At 30.7% G+C, this 23,975-nt stretch overlaps 3 non-coding genes across 3 annotated transcripts; all 3 read right to left on the bottom strand.

Moving 5' to 3' along the window:
• Nucleotides 1–22,700: 22,700 nt before the first annotated feature.
• LOC112714716 (small nucleolar RNA Z102/R77) lies at nucleotides 22,701–22,782 on the bottom strand. Its single transcript, XR_003159334.1, has one exon. It is a non-coding gene; the product is annotated as a small nucleolar RNA Z102/R77 (small nucleolar RNA).
• A 145-nt stretch (nucleotides 22,783–22,927) lies between these two features.
• Nucleotides 22,928–23,010, bottom strand: LOC112714723 (small nucleolar RNA Z102/R77). Its single transcript, XR_003159338.1, has one exon. It is a non-coding gene; the product is annotated as a small nucleolar RNA Z102/R77 (small nucleolar RNA).
• A 183-nt stretch (nucleotides 23,011–23,193) lies between these two features.
• On the bottom strand, nucleotides 23,194–23,271 carry LOC112714730 (small nucleolar RNA Z102/R77). The gene has a single exon (XR_003159340.1). It is a non-coding gene; the product is annotated as a small nucleolar RNA Z102/R77 (small nucleolar RNA).
• Between the last annotated feature and the right edge of the window lie 704 nt (nucleotides 23,272–23,975).

The raw sequence follows: 23,975 nt of genomic DNA, 5'->3' as shown, positions 1-23,975 counted from the left end.
CTACAACATGCAAGAGAGAAGACAGTAGGAGCAAACGGCATATCAATAGTGCAAAAATTGCAACAATAGGAAAGAGAGTGTGGGTAATGAAAGACAGTGTAAGTTCATGTCAATGCAAAAGGAATACATGTATCATAAAAGATTGACATTCACAGAAAAATAATATCACCCAATATTGTAAAACAAGTCACTAAGCACCAAAATAATACCAGAAAAGATATAATAGTTGAATAAGAAAATTTAACACCAATGGAAAAATAATAAATTTAAAAAAATAAAAATATGCACAAAATTAAAATGCAATGAATGAAAGTATGCAAATAAATTAAATAAAATAGAATGGAAGTGAAGAGGGATGAGAGGTTTAAAGGATGAAGAAGAATAAAGTAAGAAAGGAGGAGGAAAGGAAAGAAGAAAGAAGTAAGAATTTAAAAATGGGGCGAGACGCGCGCGCGCAGGGCACGCGTGCGCGTGAAAACCGCATTAACCATGTGATGCGTAAGCGTCGCCCAAGCGTATGCGTGGGTGGTTAGAATTTAAAAATGGCGCGCACGTGTCAGTGACACGTACGCGTAGGTGATTTTGTGCCTTGGGCACAGTGCCCGCACCAGGCCAGCACAACTTTTGGCCTAACACCTCTTTACGCCGATTTGTAGGGTCACGCGTACGCGTGGGTGACGCGTACGCGTGGAAGGCTGATTTTGCAATTGACGCGGACATGTCCCACGTCTGCGTTCGCGTGGGCATGTTTGTGCCTGAGGTACACCTCCAACCACGCTCCCGCGCAACTCTCTGTAAGGTTTAGCGTCGCATGTGACGCGTGCGCATTGTTCACGCGTGCGCGTGGGACGCGTTTTTTATTTTTGGAATATATGCAAAATGCAGTATGCATATGCTAATGCAAACATTATGAATGACACTAATAAAATAAAAATAAAACAAACAAAGGAACGATTATACCATGGTGGGTTGTCTCCCACCTAACACTTTTAGTTAAAGTCCTTAAGTTGGACATTTGGGGAGTCCTTTGTTATGATGGCTTGTGCTTGAACTCATCCAGGAATCTCCACCAATGTTTGCAATTCCAATATCCTCTGGGATCCCAAACTAGGCACATAAAGCCTTCAAACAAGTTAAAGCGGATGACTAGACCCCAAGAGGGTTGATTGCCAGAATGAATTCCGGGGTCCCAGATCTTACTTTTACACCTGTCTTCTTGTTGATCATCATGATTCCATCCGGGTGGCATACAATTTAAATTCTTATTGAGACATCCAAACAGTTTCCTAGACCCATACAATTTACTATTCTTCCAACCATGATACTTCAGCCGTGAGCTTCCTACCACAATGAACCTATGATTGTGTTGCCAACCACTAACCATCACCCTCTTACTCTTATAGCCACAAAGAGCTCTAAGTTGCCCATCCATCTCAAGCAAAGCATACTCAAGTGGGCTAATTAAGCTCAGAGATGAGAGATTTACCCACTTGAATGAAGGGATGGATGGTGATGGCTTTGGGGGAGAAGTCTCCAACAACTTTGGCTAGGTGATTTGCAACTCTATTCCCTTGAGTTCTTCCTTGACAACTTCCACCTCTTTGCAAGCTTCTTCAATATCAACCTCTTCCTCTTGGTAGCTTTCTTCCAATTCGATCTCTTCTTCATTGTTCACCAAGGGCATAGGAGGTTGTGCTTTTTCTTCTTTAATCTCCATGTAAAGTCCAATGCGAGAGGATTCAAATGTAGATAAGAAATCAATGATTGAATCCATCTATTGATCATCCCCTTCAAAGTCTTCAACCATGATATGCCTTGGAGGTTGTACACCCTCCTCAACATCAATCGCAAACGTCTTAGAAGGAGGCTCTATGACTTGAGTTTCCCATAGAGGTTCTGCATCTCCTAAGTCTTCAACCACTTCTTCCTCTTCAATGGCAGGCGTAGCTTCTTCCAATTGTTCCAATACTAAATCGTGCTGCTCACTGTCCACCAGAGTTTCTAACTTTTCCTTCATGCTACGTTCTTTAGTAGATTCTCTACATGAAGCCATGGAGGTTCCTTGAATGTCCGAACGTCGGGAAGGTAATCGATTTATCGCTTGATCCAGTTGGCGAAGGGTTGCATGAAGTTTTTCCACTGTTTCCTTGAGACGATCCCTTAATTCTTGTTGCGCTCGGCTATCATAAGTAGGATCATAGTGCTCTTGGATTGATGGATATGGAGATGGTGAATATTGAGGTGATGGTTCTTGGGAGTAATTGGGTTGGAATTGGGGTTGTTCTATATATGGTTCATATGGCTCAGAAGGTGGTTGGTATGGTGGTTGAGGGTTAGGGTCATATGGAGGTGAATGGAATAAAGGGGCTTGTGAGTTTGGTGGTTCAAAAGCATGTTGTGGAGGTGGTTTATAATCATAGAGTGGGGCTTGTTGGTAACTACAAGGGGGTCCACCATATCTATCATCTTGGTACGCACCTTGGAATGGCTCTTGACCATGGTAAACTGGTGGAGGTTGGTTGTCACGAAGGGGTCCATCATAACTATTGTCTTGGCATGCATTGTAGAATGGTCGTCGTCCATGGTACTTTGGAAGGTGTTGTTGCCGAAAGGGTTGATCAGATCCTCGTGGCTCCTTCCATCTTTGATTGCTTTGACCTTGATGCATGTTCCTGTTATAGCTTCCATTCCTTTAAACAACATTAGAACCAAACTCAAAGCGACGGGGGTGAGAACTCATAGTAACTAATAAAAATTAAAAACAAAAATAAAAACAAAAACAAATAAACAAGCAAAGGAAAAATATTTACAATAACCAATAATAAGGCACAAGTTTGCAATTCCCTGGCAACGGCGCCATTTTTGACGAACTAATTTCTATCGGTAATGAAATTCACAAATATAATCGCGTTATAAGTATAGTTTCTAAACCAACAGAGAATCCTTTCGAGCAAACGTTTTGGTTGTCACAAGTAACAAAACCCAATAAAATTTATAAACCGAAGTATTTAAACCTCGGGTAGTCTTCTCAAGGAATTACAGGGAAGTATGATTTATTATTGGTTATGGAAAAAGATACACTTCTGGGTTTTTGTATAAGATAAAAAGCAACAATAGTAAATGGCAAAAGAAAATAAATAATAACAATAAAAAGGCTTGATTAGGAGAGATTAATTGGAAGTTCTATCCTTGTTGGATTTCTCAAGATTAACAGTAATAGGTTGTTATTTCTACTTGGTTATCCCTTACTAAATAAAGGAAAGCTAAGTTGGGAGCCAACTTCTATTCACAAGTCCTAATCCTCTCCCTTGGAAAGGATTAGTGTTAGTGACTAGAGAGCCACCCAACAATAAACCCAATTACAAATTAACTCTTGAGTCTTCCAACTCAAGGGTCTCCAAATATTAATCAACTCCAAAATCAAGTTGGGAGCCTACTCCATTGACATGGATGCCAATTTTATAAACCATAAAAGGGAATAAAAAGGGAACATGGTAATTAAAATTCAATTGGAAACAATTAAAACAATAATAGATTTAAATGGAAAAATACTATGGAATAATTACAGAATATAAGAATCTTAAATTAAAAGAACATTGAACCTGGAATGAAGTAGTAATCATAAATTTGAAGAAATCCTGAATCCTAATCCTAAGAGAGAGGAGAGAGCCTCTCTCTTTCTAAAACTACATCTAAAAACTCTAAAATTGTGAATTATGAATGTCTCTATTGAATGGATGCATTCCCCCACTTTATAGCCTCTAATCTGTGTTTTCTGGGTCGAGAACTGGGCCAGAAACAGCCCAGAAATCGCTGATTGCGAATTCTGTCACGCTGATTTTCGTCACTGCGATGCATCCGCGTGGAGCACGCGTTCACGTCACCTAGCTGCATGGCCACTATAGCAAATTAAATATCATTTCGAAGCCCCAGGCGTTATCTTTCCAACGCAACTAGAACCGCCTCATTTTGATCTCTGTAGCTCAAGTTATGATAGATTTAGTGCGAGAGGGTCATGGTGATAGCGTTGCAGTTCCTTCAATTTCTTGTATTCCTTCCACTTTTGCATGCTTCCTTTCCATCCTCCAAGTCATTTCTGCCCTGTAATCTCTGAAATCACTTAACACACATATCAAGGCATCAAATGGAAATAAGAGAGGATTAATAATTAGCAAATCTAAGGCCAAAGAAGCATGTTTTCAATCAAAGTACAGAATTTGGAAGGAAAATGTAAAACATGCAATTAGTATGAATAAGTGTGCAAAGACTTGATAAAAACTACTTAATTGAGCATAAGATAGACCATAAAATAGTGGTTTATCAACCTCCCCACACTTAAAGATTAGCATGTCCTCATGCTAAGCTCAAGAGAAGCTATAAGAGAGTGAAAAGGAATGGTAGAATGTATGAAATACAACCTATGAATGCAACTAAATGCAGAATGCTTTTTTTCTACTTGGTTTAAAGTAAACAAATCCTTCAAGAACAAATATGAACTGGATTTCACTAATTCAAATCATAAAATAAAGTACAAGTAAACTTGCAGAAGAAAATAGCTCATGAAAGCCAGGAACAAAGAATCGAGCATCGAACCCTCACTAGAAGTGTATACACTCTAATCACTCAGGTGTTTAAGGTTCGATTCTCTCAATTCTCTACTAACCTGGCTTTCTAAGACTTGCTCTTCTTCTACCAATCAACAGAAATTTAATGCACAAATACACAAATCACGAGGTCTTTTAAGGGTTGTAATGGGGTTAGGGTCAAGGTAGGATTGTATTTGGCCAAGTGGACTAAAATCCGAATCCTTAATTAACTTAAACTTTTCCCACCTAACTTAAGACAATCCATGTAATCACAATACAAAACCTAACTATCGATTAACCATGTTTTCCACATATTCATGCATCCGAATTTGAGTACCATTCATATGCATTGATATTATTACTTAACTTGGGACATTTTGTCCCCTTTTATTATTTTCTCTTTTTCTTTTCTTTTTCTCTCTTTTTTTTATTTATTTTTTTTCTCAATGCATACGATTAAGATATAGAATGCAAGAATACATGCTCAACTATTGTTTTGCACATTTTCACAAGATTACGCAACACCCAATTCTCAAACCAAATATTTTTAATCCCAATTTCCCACAGTTAAATCATGAACACTTTCACTAGTCTAAGCTAACCAAGAATTCAAATTAAGCACATTATTGTTTTCTGCTTAGAGTTAATGATGTGCTAAAATAAAGAACAAATGGGATAAAATAGGCTCAACATTGGTTTGCAAAGGATAATGAAAGGGTAAGGCCATATGGGTATGTAAGCTCAATGAAACAAAGGCCTCAATCATATAAGTGCATGCATACATCAAACAATGGAGATATAGAATTAAGCAAGACAAATATCACAATTTTAGAGAGGAAAAAAACATACACACACACCAAAAATAAAATATTGGTTGATAAAATGCAACCAATCAAATAAGCTCAAAAATCTCACAGGTTTTGTGTGTTCGAGCTCTAAACCATGTTCCAGAATATTATTTCTTCAAACAAGTTCAATAAAAATTTTAATTGAAATTAGTGAAATGCTATAAAAAGTTTCTTGAAAAAAAAAATATTACATCAACCAAGTGGTAAAATATGCACAAAATCAAACAAATATGCAATAAAACATGCAAATGCAACAATGAACAAACAAAGAAAATAAAACATTGGTGTTGAGAAGAAGGTAACTAACCCACGGAAGTCGGTATCGACCTCCCCACACTTAAAGATTGCACCGTCCTCGGGATGTCTCTGTTGAATGGATGCATTCTCCCACTTTATAGCCTCTAATCTATGTTTTTTGGGTCGAGAACTGGGCCAGAAACAGCCCAGAAATCGCTGATTGCGAATTCTGTCACGCTGATTTTTGTTATTACGGTGCGTCCGCGTGGAACACGCGTTCGCGTTTCCTAGCTGCACGGCCACTATAGCAAATTATATATCGTTTCGAAGTCCCAGACGTTAACTTTCCAACGCAACTAGAACTGCCTCATTTGGACCTTTGTAGCTCAAGTTATGATTGATTTAGTGCGAGAGGATCAGGCTGACAACTTTGCAGTTCCTTTAATTTCTTGTATTTCTTCCACTTTTGCATGCTTCCTTTCCGTTCTCCAAGCCATTCCTGCCCTATAATATCTGAAATCACTTAACACACATATCAAGGCATCAAATGGTAATAAGAGAGGATTAATAATTAGCAAATCTAAGGCCAAAGAAACATGTTTTCAATCAAAGCACAGAATTAGGAAGGAATATGTAAAACATGCAATTAGTATGAATAAGTGTGCAAAGACTTGATAAAAATCACTCACTTGAGTACAAGATATACCATAAAATAGTGGTTCATAAATCCCAAATCTTAGTATTTTATTAGTTGAATTGTAAAAATACACATCAAAACATGGTTAAAAAACTAGAATAATCTAATTAAGATAGCATATACCAAAGAAAACAGCGATTATTTACCTTGATTGATAAAGGAAAAGCCGTGAACAATGAAGAACCATAGTGAATAGCGAACAATGAACAACGAAGCAGCAAACACTAACGAGTAGTGAACAACGGAGCAACGAACATCAACCTAAAGCAAACAATAGCAGTGATACAAATAGAGAAAAATCTTAGCAATGTGATCATGAAGCAAAAGTTAATAACAACAACAATTGAAGGAAGAGAATACCAAACCCACTAACCTAAAGAGCAGTTGGAGAAGAGGGCCACTATGAACAGCGATGAGCCTCGGGGGAGTAGAAGTCGTGGCCAATTTGCAGGAAAGGCTGAAGAGAGGGTCACAAATTTGGGTGGGTGCTTTTTGTTTCACGAGTTTGGGGCTTTTGGGGTTTTGGTTTGGCGGGTTTGTGTGTGTGAGAGAATAATTTGAGTTTCATAGATTTTAATTTTTTAGGGGGTTTCTAGTACCCCTATTATTTAGAACAAATACCGCTATCAATTAAATTACAAAAGGCGTAAAGAGTTTTTGGGTTAGAAGAAGTTTGGTAACAAAAAATTTTCAGCCATAATTAGCCAAAACTTTTCACAATTTACTTTATTTATATAACTTAATAATATTTTAATTTTCTTTTTCACTCTCTTATCAATCTACTTATCATATTCTTATCAGCCCTACTTATTAATGATATTAATTATAATATCATATCCCTAACTATTAGACATTCTTGTAATCACTATTTAATATTTCCTTTTATAATTTGAATGTTATAATGTCATATGATTCTCTCTTCCATGATTAATAAATAGACACCAACGGGAATGACATCTTTGGAGAGAGGTTCAAATCTTAGATTTAAGAATACAATAATCACTAATAACAATTAAAAACGGTAACAATATTAATTAAATGATTTTAATTGTAATTGATTTTTATTTCCTACCTTTAATTCATTTATTATTATGGCAAACGTTGACAAATGTGAAAACTTGGTTTAATAAGTTTTTCATTGTTAATTTGGATCATGAAGGTTGTTTATTTCCTCTAGCTAAAAATCACAACTCTATTTCAATTACAAGCACAATTGGAATAAGACAAGGAAATTTACAAGAAAGAGTTGAAGAATAATTTAAACAACAGACAAACTCACCCGATGAGATTATTGTCCGTCAATCAATTTTCGAGAATATGAAAGACTACACTACCTTTGATGAGGTATGGCAATACACTAATTTAATTTTTTTTATGTGTATCTATAATTATATTGTACTAACTAAGTTCATACACATAGCATTCATAAGTTCATATACATAACATCCATAATTACATACAACTAACATCTAAAATTTAAATTCATGTTTATTAGATATTACATCCATACACATATTATTTTTTAGTTATTACATAAGTAATTATCAAATTAACACATATGTTTTTAAATTTTTTCATAATTGAAATTGAAAAAATGTCAAATTCTTAAATTAATTTATTCAATTGATAAATTTACTCATAACATCCATAAATTCATACGCATAACATCTATAATTTCATATTAATAACATCCATAATTTTGTACTCATAATATTCATAATTTCATACATATGATATCTATAATTCATAAATTTTATAATTAATATTACCAAATTTTAAACTATGTGCATTAATAATTCATGATTTTAATTATTTTAATATTTTTTATTTAATATTCATATGTATGCTTATTTATTGATTTCAATATGATGAGTTAATAATTATTTTTAAAAATTTACTTTTTAATTTTTTTATATCTTATCTTTTATTTTTTATTTTCTAATAGTTTATATATAAAATATGAGTTGTGCAATAAAAGTTGTTAAAATTTTTAAATTTAACCTCCATAATTTCTGCAAAAAATTGCATTTTAATGGGTAATAATGTGAGTAAGGAAATTTAGGGATTTAATTTGGAAGAAACTAAAATTGATTTTGGAAAGAACATTAATGACTCCAAGCAAGCAGAAAAATGGTAGGTGATAAGGAAAGTAAGCGATAAGAAGGTGTATATCACTTGCTTATCAAGAGAATGAGAATTTTTATATGATATTTTTATATTGTAATTAATCTTTGACTACCTAGCAATCCTCCGGTTAATGTGTGGGAGTTTATTAAAACCTTTGCTATATAACTTTTACAAAATTGTAATTTTTTGTAGTATAACCCTTCATTCAATTATGTGGTTGCAACGTTTCATATTTTTATTTTATATTTTTAGTAAAATTAATGGAAACAACGTAATACTACTGGCACGATTAAAAACAAATAAATAGAAATGGTTTTAATATAAAATCTTACTAAAATAAAATAACAAACACTATCAGTGTATGAAATTCAAAATATCTTAAACTTAGACAAATTAATAAAACTCATATCATGAATATAATAAATGGCTGCATTTCAATTTATTTTGGTGACCAATTTCTTTGCGGCACTGATGATGTTTTCTTTGGCCTTATTGTAATTACTCAGCACTAAATCTAAGGCCAATCGCATGCGTGCAGTATCGTCCACTGGCTGCATGTTGTAAAATTAATAAATTAGTGAAGATTCTATTTAATAAGGATACAATGTCAGCAATTATAATGTTATACTCACTGGTATGATAAATAAATTTTTGGCCTCAGCATATAGCTGCCATCTAGCAACTCACATCCCAGCATCAAACCTGAGGCATACGTATTAACATATTAGCTTTGTTTTCCTTAGATAGTTATTCAAATTGCTTAAATTCATATAGTAACTTGTCTTACGAGTTTTTTTGTTGTGGAAGATTCTGTGGATAGTAGATCCGAAATTCACCGAGTTGATATGCAACTTCATCCAAATCTGACTTACTTTCTAATCTCTCATCGAGCAATTGTTCATGAATCATCTAGTCAATGAAATTTGCCTACATTGACAAGAAATATAAGTATAAGTAATTGTTGCTAAAAATTAAATGAGTTATGGGCAACAAATTTAATTTAGAAGCATGAATAACTCACTAGTTGTCGAATCTGTCGCTCCCTTATGATTTTTCTTGATCTTTGTTGCATCGGATCTACACATATCAACTTCCTCTTCTTCACGTCAACACATAATAAGTATCAGTGTTTATAGCTGTCCTTAATTGGTACGTAAATCTAAAAATCACAAAAACTCAAGATTATAAAAACATATCATGGCAAATGATAGTAAATGGCTAGGTTTCAAATTTAAAACAAATACATTAGCTACCTTTGATAAGCTGCTAACATCAGATAAATATGTTGAATGGTTCATTACCACAGCTGTTGGTGGGTAGCAAAATGAAAGTGCTTGTTCCTAACAAGTTTTACAATCAAGGAAAATTGCGACTCAAATTGGTTTTTTTATGACAACATATAGTAAACTTTGACTTCCTAAGACTTACTGAGACCCTAGGTGGAAGAAACCATATCTTTAGACCTGCAGAACGAATTTTTTCCTCATGAGTCATTGTGCATGCAACCATTGTTAATATCTGGCAAGATTAAAGATAACAAATAAAATTAGTATCAGAGGTTTAACAGAAAAAAATTAAAGTGCAATTTAGAGTTTTACATTAGCATCTATCTGTTACATAGGCTTAAGTGCATCGAATGATCTTCTACAACCATCTATGCCTTCGTGTACAAGTATTTCCTCGCTGTTGTAAAAATAAATAAATAAATAAATAACCTTACCACATGAAATCAAATGTCTAACAACTTTTATCTATATGTATATTAACAAGATACTTACTTGGGGGAGGCATTAGCATTATATAAATATATAGCTACCATTGCTTCTTCTTCATTGACGAGCATTTCTTTGGGGATTTCAAACGTCAACTGGAATATAAATAATTATGAAGTCATAGGCAAATTATTCATACTAAACATAATCTTAATAAAATAATTTTTACTTACTGGTATTGTCAATGAACACAACCTTTCAACTTCACATTTGACGACATCCAACTCATACAATTGTCCATCAGGGTTAGTTGCCTACATATTAAATGTATACATTACAAGTATTTATTTTGATCATTTTCAGTTTTATCAAACACCGTTTTTATTGTTCATATGTTACTATATTCACTTACTATTAACCATGAAATTCACAGTTGGAAAACTTTAAAAAATACTTAAAACAGAGATAACTAATTTTTGTTACTTATCCTATTGCTATTTGCTTCTTCACCTCTAGCAGTAGACAGCAGTAGACATTACCCTATTTGCAGGAGGAGTTAATATTTGGGTCAAATTTTGAAACTCTTGGCGTATCGTCCTTTGGACCTCTTGTTTCACTCTCAAAACTTTCAAATCAATGTATTCAGTTAAACACTGATACATAGGTTTTGAGAGTAAATTTAAATGTTGATTGCTGCCAAATAAATTATCGAAGGAGGCTTGCGTATTCTCCTTGGAAAGCGTTTGGCTACACAAGTGCGAAATCAAATTATAGTTAACAGTTTCTTTTGTTTTAAACTGTCATACAGGTCTATTCTTGTGAGAAAATACCAAAAAAAGATAGCATAAGAAGAATCTATTTAATAATAATTTACTTTACATAATCTTAAAATGTAAACAATAAAACTAATAAACGAATACTAAAAAATAATTATAAGACAATTGACTTTTACTATTGTGAAATTATATAGTTGTTAATTTTAAATATTTAGTCATAGTTAATTAATTAATTTATGCAAAAAATTATTAATACGGTACAAATTTTAACCAAGCTGTAATTAACAAACCTGTCTGTTCCAATCCGATTAATTGATCTTTGCCAGTTTATTAGTATCAAGTATTTCTTCAACAATGACTAATGGAATAAAACATCTTACCTTTTTAGAATAATAAAGAGATAGTTTATACGAATTTTTGAACAACATATCACTCTTTTATACGTAATTGATATTTAAAAAAGTTTTAATTAATTAATTAAATTAATATAATATTACAAATGTTATTACATTTAAAAACTTAACGTATTAATTAACTAATTAATGTTATACTAATATAAAATGATGTATTTTGACCAAAATCAGATGTTATGATAAAATACTACATAGTATAATCCATTATAAAAAAATTTTATAAAGTAAAGTATTTTGATAAATGAGCCATAAAAATTGTAATAAAATAGAAAATGATTATAATATGATATAAATTAAAAATATTCGTAATATACTCAAGCATATGATTACTTATTTAACATGGCTTAAATTGTAACCTATTTACTGAGAATATCATATTCTAATTTTTGATTGACCGTAAAATACTTAAAAGTACTATATAAAAAAATTATTATTTCTGGAGTTTAAAAGTAAAGAAAAATTGGTGAATAATTTTTTTAATGTAAAATAAGTAATGTACAGAGTAAATTAAAATAAGTATTTAGGAATATTTGTTTACGTAAGATAAGTGATGAATATACATATGAGTTGAGGTTGAGGTCAGATTTTAGCACGCAGATCATGTTAGTCTATGCTGATTTAGATTGAAAAAAAGGATATGACTCTGTGTCATACCACGTTTTATATACATCTTTTTGTACAATATAATATCTAACAAATATTACCATAGCATGATTTAAATATAAATTGATTTAGGGGATTTACGTTTTTAATTATCATTTAGGAGAATCAAGTAAATTTGATCATCTTTTATTTTAATTAAATAAAAGAACTTTTAAGACCTATGTATAGCCATCATGTTAAATTAAGCACTTCGGATATATTTTTTATTTTCAAAATAAACTGATCGATTTAAATTGAGAAAATATATTTAAATATTTATTTTATTTGTGCTTAAACCAATATTATAATTTAAAATTATTATGAATAATGCTCATCTTATTGTAAATCATTCTGAAAGCAATATAAGTACATTCGTTAGTAATCTCAGAACTGAATATAATATACTTTTATCATGTTTTAGAACCACAATATTTTAATTTAAAAATAATAGGATTGTTTATATCACAAAGGTACGCATATTCTTTTGATTTGTGCTTTTGTAGTGTGGGATAGGTGGTTACATGTTAATTATAGTAGAGGGTAGGGAATAATTAATTGCGGCGCTATCACCGTGGTGTAGGTTTTAAAAAATAAAAGGTTACACATGCTACCGGAACAAATTATATACAATTTAGATACTTTTTTTTTCATAATTTGTGGTTTTAATCAGGAATACGTAATTGAGATTTACCTAGAAGACACATCACAAACAACATCTTGGGCGGTAATGATTTCATTCTGTGCAGTTTTTTTGCATCTCTTTTTTTGCGTTGAATTTAATCTTCAAAAAAAAAATAAAAACACATGAATAATTTCAGATTGAGTTTTAAATAAGTTAACAATCAGTTTAAATTTTATAAATAATTGCTAACATGTAGACATAAAAAAGCTATGTTATGGAACGAATAAATTTAAAAAAATAAAATAAAATTAGTCACCAAAAAAGTTATTAAAAAAGTTGATATTACCAACCTCTTTGAACTACTCCTAGTCGCACGACCAGTCATGGTGTGGCGTTATTCGTAGCGTGAGAGTTGAAAAGGGTGGATAATAGAAAAAAAATAAAACAAGTTAATAAAAAGGTTGAATAGTAATGACATTACTCTAACAGTGATTTATAACATTTTCCATACTCGTTTGAAATTTAAAAAGTAATACTCTCTAAAAAATAGGATGTTTAAGTTAATTTTTTTCAATTTTAAATTAATTCGACCACACATGCAAAATTTGTTACAAGATTTTTTTGGTGACATTTAATAGTATTTAAATTTAAGTTACTTTTTGCACAAGGTGGAAAATCGTTAAAATTTCAATTTAAAACTGTTGCCTATGAAATTTTAATTTAAATTTTAAATATAATTCAGATGAATTAACTGATTAATTTTACCGTAAAGTAAAATCTAACTTGATCATTTAATAAAAAAAGTTAAACATCCATTTTTTATAATTTTTATCCCTTTCAAAAAAATATTATATTAATTAACAAACGACTTAATTGTAATATTAATATTATGTTTACAAATTATCTGATCTTTATAGTGAACTCTATTTTGTAACATTTTTTTTCTATTTATCCAATTCGTTCAAATCTTAGAGGAGGCCGCAGAGGTGCCGACAATAATAGACGGTGGCAGTAGAGCCTTAATTTTTTGTTAAATGTATAACCCTAAGTTTTCAATTTGGTGGAAACTTACCTGCAGTCGACTTCACATAAAGTTGTTTTTGGATAGATGACAAGTGTTACCATTTGGTTTTGAAAAAATTGGTTTATTTTATATAAACGATTTAATTAAAAAAACAATTGATATAGCGATGATGTTAGATTTTTTACCGTATTTTATTTTAAAAACAAATTGACTAATTTAAATTAAGAAATTGTAGTTAATTATTTACTATATAATTTTTTTTATCCAAAATTAGAATTAAAAATAATTAAAAAATAAAATTATCTAGTATATTGGACCAGCTCAATGTTAATCAGAAATTAATTTTACTTTTTTTGTTAATATATTATTCTTTTTCAAATTTATTTGATAAGTATTTTTTTATTTTAATATTAACATGATCTTATTTATATCATATTTTGTTAAACTTAAAATTACTATAAAAATCTTTAAAATGTTAAATTATAAAAGCACACAATAAAAATGTAATATAAAATTGTCATAGTTTAAAGTTCTAGATAATATATGGATATTTGATAGAGAAGAGTTTTTTCTTAATTTTGCATAAATATACAAAGAGTATTTTCAGAATGATAATACTTCTATTGTATTTCTTTAAAAATTTTGAATATCATCTATTAATTTACATTCCTGTAAATATATCGAAGGAGAAAACTTAACTTTTTCTATTATGAGTATTTTTTTATTATTTAATACATAAAAAGTCATCTATTTTCATTTATGATAAAAGTTAAATGATATTAAGACTTTTTTGTTTAACAACATTAGAATAAAGCACAAAAATAACTTCATGTGAAATTGCCTGCAAGTGAGTGTCTACCTTTCAATTTTCAATCTAAACTTTTCAATTCTTCAAAGAGGGGTATTGGAAGAAAGAGCAAGCGGCATGGGGTGGGTTAGAGTGACGCATTTAAGCATTTGTTTCTTTTCCATTTTTCTTTTTTTTTTTTGTTAAGACTCAAAACGGCAGTGTTTTATAAGAATTGGTCGATTCCTAATCTGGTCCAACAGGCAGATAATCAGCCGGTTTAGTATTTTTCAAACGTTATTTAATTTGGCAGTTTCACATGTTGGACCGATCCATTTTATTCATCGGTTCTCGGTTGAACAGAAATTAATGTAACAGAAAATAAATCGTAGCTTTAAAAAATAATCAACGTATTTTTATCAAGTTGCAATATTTGAATAAGATATTTTTAAATAAATTTTAAAAAACTATCACTTAAATTTAAAAAATTGAGTGTATTTTTCAAATATGGGCAACATTATGTAGATTGAAAACAAATTAAATTTCGTAACTTTAAATTTGATTTGTACAAAATTCAATATTTAAAATTATAATTTTTGAAATATACTCAATCATTAGCTCTTATAAATTCGGAGCACCTATATCATAGATAGTCAAAAGTTTTTATAATTTAGCTATTCGTACAAGAAAATACTTAGTTAATTTTAATTTGAATTAACTAATATCACAAAAACATGTCTTTGAGGGGGAGAGGTAGGAGGCCTAGCAAGGGAAGAGATAGATCTACCATTAATGTCACAAGCGAATCAACAGAGCTTTGTGTAACACATCATGGACAAGAATAGGACAAAGTAGAGGAAAAGAACGCTGAAACAAATAATAGATACTTCATCAAGGTAACCGGTCCAATTTTATTGTACAACTAAATATGGTTGTTACATTATGATCGGTCTATGTGAATAATAGATCTAAGCCCAATTTTATGTTTTTCTTAACATTAATTTAATTCTTAATTTTTATCTCGTACTATTTAATATAATAGAAAAAAAACTGTTTTATTATTTATTAGTACATATCTTTAGTACAAGAAGTTAAATATTTTTTGAAATTTTGTAGATTATTTTTTATTACAATTTTTAAAACATGAATCATTCTTTTCTGTGTAAATAATTCTTCTGCAACATAACTCATGGAAAAATGTATTAGATTAATTTTTTAGCGTATGTTTTGTGAAGAGCAATGTAATCATTTTTTCAACTTCAAAAAGCTACACTACTCATGTGTTACATATTTATGACTAAGAATATATTAGAATAAAAACTTATATGTTTATGCTTTTAATTTTATTATTTTTGATATTGTAATGCTTAAAAGATATAAAATGTATTTTTTTAATTAAAAAAAATAAAGTACATTCTTTGTGATAACTTTTCATACGAATTAATTTTCATTAAATTTTATGTACTCTTTAGAATACGATATTAACGTTTATTAATTATTTAGTATCTATTGATGCTTTAAATATATGTTTGTAATTTGTGTGTTATGACAATATTTAAAATACAGCTTTCATGGAAGTTTAAATACGGGTAACAAGAAACAAAAGGAGGTGAACACGCCCTTTAACAAGAACCAGTCTCAACACGTTGAAGCTCACTCACCACCCAACTATAACCAGTATTACTACCAGTGTGAAATTATTTTTACTAATGCAGTTGATAAGATGACAACAGTCATAACCTCTTTGACAAAAATCCTCAAAAAACAAAACCAAATGGCTTATCCATTGTACGCTGTTAATAGAAGTAGATCGGACAATACGTACATAGAAAATTTAGCTATTAATAATACGAAAAATATCAATAATTCAAAAGCTGATAACAAAGTTGACATAGATAAAATAATGAGCAAATTCATTCGATCCCAAGAATGTCATAAAATAATTGTACAACCCACCCTACACAAATTATCCCCTAGCAATAATTCTGATAAACACGCAAAAGACGTAACTCTCAGGAGCTCTTCAAACCAAATGTCTCCCCACGAAGATGAACTGAATTATATTGGAATTCAAATACGGGAATATATATTGGTAAAAAGGGTACCTCATCATTTGCGTTGCCGCGGCATTCATGTGGCCCAAAAATTCCACAGGTATGTGTATAAAAATATGAACTTGTATTGTGATGACATTGTTTAGTATTACTGTTTTTAATTTTATTTTTTAATTACACATGATGATGGCTTTGTGTTTGCAGTGGATGCCCATTAGTTTTAGACCACCGGAGGACATGATTCTAACGACGGATGAGCTTACTTGTGCCGCTTATATTTTTGGCCCGAATTTAAAGTTCCAAGCTAATCGGTAAATCCTTATAACACTATTCGATTTGATGCAAGTCTATTTTATACTTTGGTAACAACAATTGCCTAAACTAAATATTTGCATGTGTATTCGTAAAGGGATGAAGTACTGGTGTCAACTCGTACCTCATATGCAAATAGAGAAAATTTGGCCACATTAATTCCAGGAGAACAAGTCATCCAAGATGTAAATATTTATTTTTTATTATTTAACATGAAAAGTACAAAATGTTAATGTAATGTATTGTAAAAACAAAAATATACAAATATATTTGTTTGTAGGTTATAGATTTCATTACTTGCATTCTCACACAAGAGCATAAAAAGCTTAACAAATTGCCATCCGTATGGTTTCTGCTAACAACCTTTTCAGTAAATTTCAGTACAAAAACACCCCAAAAAAATTTGTATTTGATATTTTGTTTGGTTTAAGTTTCAAGTAGCATATGAATAATTTGATGTCATGTTTTTTTATGACAATATAATCAGCAACTAGCACTTACATGGTCCAGACCACCCAATCAACTAAAGGAACAATATGCAGATAACAATATGTATAAGATTGAGTACTTATCAAGGGTAAGTCCTTTAATTTTTAGTAAATAAAATATGATTTATTTCATCCAAATTGTATGTTTATCTTAATAGCATAGTCTCACAATCCGCATTATTTTGTCAATAAGTAGATTTTTGTCCCCATCAACGACCTCAATGAGCAATGGTTCCTGATGATTGTAGACATGAAAAAAGAAAAGATCTTTCTGCTTGATTCTTGTAAAATACCAGACAGAAACTATGGTAGGCTATTATCAGTTGAAACCATGGTAAGTGGTCTAGTTTGATTTTTTTTAAAAGTAAAATTAGTTTTACAACTTTTATTCTCTATTAATTTTGAATGTTTTGTATATAACGAAAAAATACCACATTGTTTGAAATTACGATTTGAATTTTGTATTTTAAGATCATTGCTATATTCGGTTTGTAAGTGATTTAGTAGTTTGTTTAATTTGAAATTAAGGTTCATTTGTTAAGATTAATATCGAATTGATCATTTTTAAATTTTTTATAATCTAACCATTTTAGACAGGTAATAAAAATTAACCCGTTACATTGCTTACACTACACAGTATCCAACCATATTTTATGTCACACAGGCTATATTCATTGAATGAATGTTAGAACACAAATCTTTCTACAATTCTAGCGACATCACTGAACCTCAGATTTCTAAGTTTCGTATCGTGGAACCGTCTGACCTGCCACAACAAAGGAAAGGCTCGTAAGTAATATTATTTTTAAATAAATTTTTACTGTCATATCTATTGAGTTTGTTATGTACGAATCATGTGTTCGGTTAAACTGATAAGGTAGTACAATCACACATTTAACTAAACAATAACGACTGCGGCATCTAGGTCGTTCAATGTATGAAAGAGTGTGGGTGGACTGATAATTTTGGCATCACGGTAACCAACCTTATTCATTTTCTAAATTTTTTATTATTATTAGGAAAAAATATAATATGTATATATATATATATATGTATGTATATATATTATTCTAATTGCTTTGTACTTTTAAAATTATTAGGTTGATGACAATGATAGGATGAGGCTAGCAACAGACTTAGTTAGCAAAGAATTCAATATAAAGAAGTCAAAAGTTATGGATAAGGCACATGCATATATGAAAGATATACTACAAAATCAGTCACGACTGCAAAAGGATATATAATTTTTTATAATTTTTTTCTGTCGCATTTTATATTTGCTGAGACACGTCATATTTTGTTATGCATTTTTTTGCTTAAGTGATTTTTTTATTATAGGATATTTTGTTCTCTAATCAAACCTACTGTTGAGTCATTTGAAGTTTATTTCTGTACTTAATAAAAAAACTAATATCATTTAACTTTAATTTTTACCTTTCAAGATAAATCCAAAGATATAACTTTTATGCATTATATAATTTAAAAGATATTTATTATATAGCTATCTAATAATATTCTGAACTTAAAGTAACTATTGTTTCTGGATAGTATTCAAATGATGATCATAATAATAAGAAGATTCACATTCGATTATGAAAATCAATCTCATCCTGAAGATATGATATTGTTTTTTTCTAAAAATTTAAATCAAACAATAAAGTATAGTTTAATTAACGTGTAGATTGAAATAAATGTGAATTGTATATAGTAGCAGTCACACGTGGAATTGCAATGGCTTCCTTTTATCTCAATGTACTATATTACACTACGACTTAAATATATAAATTATTAGTTAAGAAACCTACATTTATGTGCTGTTTTTTATTAATTTAGTTTGAAATAATAAATTTGATATTGTTTTGTAGGATTACTTACATCAAATTTTGATAATTTGGCAAAAAATTTTAAATGCTTTATGTCTTAATTCTTCCAGAAAACTTTCAACAACTCATAAAAAGTTAACCGCATAGATGGTTGTAGATTATAGTGATAGACAAGGGTAAAAGTTGCGATGATAATAAATAGTGATAATTCATAATGATCGGGTGAAGAGAAGGTAGCAGGAGAAGAATAAAATAAAATGAAGGTTAAGGTAATTTAATAGTCAATAACAGGTATGTCTACAGAGAATAGTGTATAGTAAAAGAAAGAATAGTATTTAATATGGTGAAGGGATATTAAAAAAATATAAATTAATGTTTTAAAAAAATAAAAATAAAGATAGTTTAAAAAATTAAATATAAAATTTAAAAAATATTTTCACCAATTGAAATTATGTACGAATATAAAGAGTATTTTGAATATGAATTTTTATCTCTACTTCAAATTAAATACTATTAAAAATAGATAAGTAAAGTTAATAACGTTTATAAATAATTAATCGTTTGTAATGTTTATAAATATTTATTTGGATTTTGTTATACATAATAACAACATAATAATTTATTTAATATCTTATTTAATTTAAATTTATAAATTTTATACAATCTAAAAATTAAATAACTTATACATTTTTTATTTTTTATTTTTTATTTTTTATTTTTTGAATGTTTTTATTTTTAATATTTAAATTATTATATCTAATTTATAAGATTAAAATTAAAATTAGAACTATTAATATCTTAAAAAGTCACTAAATATGTTAAACCATTAATATAATATTTAAACAGGTCAGTACACTACACTTGAATAGTGTCCCAACCAATTTAAAATCATCGTGCACTATAAAAAATGTTTTATTTTATCGTAATTATTCCATAGGAATTTTTATAAACCCCTGCAAAATTACTAAGAGAAGTCTTTTTTCCCTTTTCATTTTTTGGAATTCAATTTATACGATATTCTATTTTTAATCTACAGGAGTTTTATAAACCCCATTAAAAAGTTTTTAATCTTAGGTAAATAGCCGCTTCATTCATTTTTTCCCAAAATTTGGCGCAAAATGAAAACCTAAACCCGCCCAAACCAAAACCTTCTTCTCAATCCTTCCCTAAATCTATATTATATTTACAAAATGTTTACACCACACAGCAGCTTCTTCTAATCCTTGTATCTTGATGGTTTGACTATTTAAAAAAATATATGAACAGATATTAAACTGAAGATGCTGTTTTACCTGTTGTAAATGATGATTTTATTGTAGTTCCAATCTTCAAGCCATCTGCAAATAGCACATCGTTCTGTAGTCCACTTAGCATAAATCGGTTCATACTTCTAAGTCATAGAAAACAATCTTCAGCAACATTATCACTTTCAGAAATTCTTCTAGAAAAATCATGATATTATGAATTTGTACAATAAAGAACTATGATTAATGTACCTTGCAAAAATGTAAGCAACTTCTGCTTCCTTTCTTTTAAGGAAGGTCTTTTGGGTTTGATAGAAACTACAACATTAGAAGGGTCAAGCTTCCTGAATTGCTCACATATTTGCATTACATATTTTTCTTATATTTTACCCATTTCTTTCATCTTTAAAATTACATACTCTGATTACTGCAATGAAAAGTTCAAACACTAGGAGAGTTTTATTATGGTTATATGAGAAGTGGCCAAGATAAGCAAACATGGCTTCAAATCCTGTTATGCAAAGTAATATTCCACCTGAAATATTTACCTGAAGTGTGATGGGTGGCCAATCAACATATTGTTAAGAATAATTTGTAAAAGATTGATGTATGATGAAGAAATCTTTACTTGAAATGGCAGTGGTAAGAAGTCCATCACCAATAACCATGCATGTTCCAAGAAGAACCACAATTAGCAGAGCTGTATGCAAGGCCTTATACTTCTTTAGTAGCATCTTTACCAGAGAGAGTTCATCTTAGCAAGAGGCTCCTCCATCTCATACGTTGAAAACGCTTCATCCGAGTGTTGTCGATTTAGAAGAAGACTAACCTTAGGATGCCTAAAAATCAACGAATATAGAGAAAATGTACCACCTGCTTAGCAACAAATGAAATAAAGAAAAATAGAAAAAATCAGCTCTAAAAAATAACAAAAACGTATTTGAATAGTGGCACCAATGTGAGAGTCCAGAACACAAAAGAAAAGGTACCGAAAATCTCTTCATTGGTTTCTAAGTGCTCAATATCTTCTGCAAATGTGCTTGTGTAAACATACAAAGGAGAAATACTGCAATGAAAAATTTCAACACAAAATTTAAGAAACTCACATTGATGGCAACAACACTAGGAGAGTTCTAACGTCAATTGGCGCATTGGGGAAGAATTGGACTTCGCCATCATCGCTTGCTTCGAATTGAAATAGGACCTCTTCCTGCCCAATTTTGGTGAAGTTGAATTTGCTCTCATTCAACTAGCGCCCTTCATTCAATTGGGCAATAAAATCATGCTCACCTATAATCACCTGCACCAGAATTACCCCTAAAAAACCACACATGAAGCCTAGTGTAGAGCTAGTAGTTTATCAAGATAACTAGAGAACATTAAATAAAGAGGGCAGAGAAATCAGACCTTAGTTTCACAGGCAGTATCATCATAGTGAAAAAGCTCTCTCTGCATCCGATCTTCCCACTACAACACTAAAGCATACAAACTTAAGCATAAAAATCTTGAACCAATAAAATTGTTCATGACATGTAAATCCAGCAAAAATAATAGCGAGTAAAGGCCATATACAAAAGTATATCCACCTTGTTTGGGAATAAAACTTTTTAATAAATGATGCTAAAAAAATAGAACAAAGTAATTCTCATCACTAAGGCTACATCCAAAAGCTACTTAACGATTAGCCTTGGTGACTCTGTCTATCTCATCCTTTTTCTTGATAGCATAGCTAAAATGGAAATATTAATTTCAGCATTCATTAGTATGATGAAGAGTAAATGTAATAACGTAACTTTCTTGTCACTACACAGACAAAGAATTGCACCTATTATATTAATAGATTTAAATTATAGATACCTATTCGATGAACCTTTTACTGAATTAATAAGATCATCAGCCAAGCGTTTCACAATTATCTTAATGTTCCTGAAAGTAGCTTCTCATGCACCCGTTGTTAGAAGATAGATAGCTTGATTGACACGGTGAAAAGGCGAGATATCAATAGCTTGCCTCTTAACAACTCCAGCAGACCCAATACGAGTTACATCTTTATGAGGACCATTGAATAAAAGATAGAATTCATATAAGTCAGCTTTAATAGTGTCAAAAAAGTTCTCTTTGATGAAAATGCTGAAACACAAATTTAGTAAAATGTGAGCACTTTAATAAATTCAAGCAACAACACGTATTTAAAAGTTAAAAAAATTATTCCACAGAAGAATTTTACATAATCAATGATGACAAAGAAAAATTTTTTCCAGAGAAAGGGAGAAAAACTACAATCCCATGAACTAGTTATAAGTTAGGAGAATGATCAGATAGAGCTAATACAAAATGCCATCATCCAGGCAATCAAACCAATAGGGAAACAATTAATCATCATTTCATTCTCCTGTAGTAAAGGTTTCATCAAGTTCAAATTTATTTTAACATTACACATAGTACAGAAATAACAGCAGAATACACTAGTACAAAAGCAATAGAGTCAATCTCCCAAGTAATAACAACAATATCCAAAACCAACCTACATGTGGAGAATAATCAGATAGAGCTAATACAAGAAGCCATCATCCAGGCAATCAAACCAACAGGTAAAACAACTAAACATCATTTCATCCTTCTAATTCTATCAGACTAAAACATGAATATAACAAAGAAAGGTTATAATAACAGTCCATAAAAAACATATTAAGATAAAAATATTACATAAAAACTAATGCTTTTTTATTCTTCAATCAATTAACAAGATAATATTGTATATCATTAAAGTTTCAAATCAAACGATGCATAAAGGACAAGGAGAAGGGTCAAATAGAGCTAATACAAAAAAGCCATCATTCAAGCAATCAAACCAATAAGGAAACAAATAATCCTCATTCTATAAACATTATTTTGATTCTAAATAATTTTTTTTTATAATTTTACTTATAAAGATTTTTACTCATCATGAAATGTTTGTAAAATGACTAGAATCACATTGGGATAAGTATTATTTTGGTCCCTCACATTGAGGGTTGGAATCGAACCCGTCCCTGATCTAATTTTTGATTTAGAATCGTCCTTAACGTTTTTTTTCGTATTAAAATCGTCCTTTTCTACTTTTATTTTTTTGTTTATACCAAATTACCCTTTATTACTAAAAAATTATAAAATAAAATAATTATAAAATAAATAAATAAAAAGAAGAAAAGGGGGTAGGGGGACGTCCGCAAGAAAAAGGGAGGGGGAAGGAGGGGGGAGAAGGAAATCAGAGGGGAAGGGGCCGTGCTCGACGCCGTCCGGTCGCACCGCCGTCGCGCCGTGCTCATCCCGCCGCGCCCCGCCGCGCTTCGCCGCCAGATCCGCGCCTCACGCCGTCACCCATGGAGCCACGAGCTGCGCCGGTCGCCACCGCTTCGCCACCGCATCGCACCGCACCAACCCACCACCGCTTCTTCTTCTTCTTCTTCTTCTTCTTCTTCTTCTTCTTCTGTGAAATCTGTGAATTTTTGGTGAAATTTGTGAATTTTTTGGTGAAATCTGTGAATTTTCTATTGATGATGATGATGACCATGAAGAGTGGGGTGAGGGGTGGGGGTGAAGG

The sequence above is a fragment of the Arachis hypogaea genome, chromosome 1 (assembly GCF_003086295.3).
Source record: "Arachis hypogaea cultivar Tifrunner chromosome 1, arahy.Tifrunner.gnm2.J5K5, whole genome shotgun sequence".
Taxonomy (NCBI): domain Eukaryota; kingdom Viridiplantae; phylum Streptophyta; class Magnoliopsida; order Fabales; family Fabaceae; genus Arachis; species Arachis hypogaea.
Note: the sequence above shows the minus strand (reverse complement) of the source record. Positions and strands in the feature narration are given on the sequence as shown.